Here is a 796-nt window from a genome sequence, read left to right on the forward strand (position 1 = left end):
ACGACTTCGGCGGTTTTTTTTTTTTTTTGCGCAAAAATGCGAGAAACTATTTTAGAATCACGCGAAATTCATTTTTTAAGAAGCCGACTGAAATCGGTCGATTTTTCATATAAAATAAATTAAAACTAATATTATAAAAACCGACCGAAATCCGTCGGTTATTCAGTCAGTCATTTTAAAAAACCGACGGACTTCGGTCGTTAATTTTATATTTTTAATAAAATCGACCGAAATCGGTCGGTTATTTTCGCGCAAAAATGAAATTAAGGAGTACAACTAAATTAAAAAAAAGTCTTAAACCAAAATGTACCAATAGTCTAGTGGTAGAATAGTATCACACCACAATAAAATCCTGGTTCGAGTCCTAGACGGTGCATTTTTTAATTGCATAATTAAAAATACCGACCGAATTTGGTCAGAAAATACCTACCGACTTCGGCAGATTTTTTCTTTTTGGGCCATTTGTGGAAATTAATTTACCGACCGAAATTGGTCGGAAATTGCGACTGACTTCGGTGCTATTTTTTACCGACCAACATATTTTCGACCGATTAAAGTCGGTCGGAAATCGATCGGTTTTTTCAGATTTGAGACCGATTTCGATCGGTATTTCTGGACGATTTTAGGCAGTTCTCTAGTAGTGTATCGAAATAATAATATAATTGACAATAATATTTAAGAGCATATTATATATATTCTAAAAATATATTTATTTTAAATAATTATTTTTTATATTATGTGCATGGACTATATATTTGAAAACTTTTATTTTCTCTCATTCTCAATAATGTAAATA

This window comes from Nicotiana attenuata, chromosome 3 (assembly GCF_001879085.1).
Source record: "Nicotiana attenuata strain UT chromosome 3, NIATTr2, whole genome shotgun sequence".
In the NCBI taxonomy this organism is placed as follows: Eukaryota; Viridiplantae; Streptophyta; class Magnoliopsida; order Solanales; family Solanaceae; genus Nicotiana; species Nicotiana attenuata.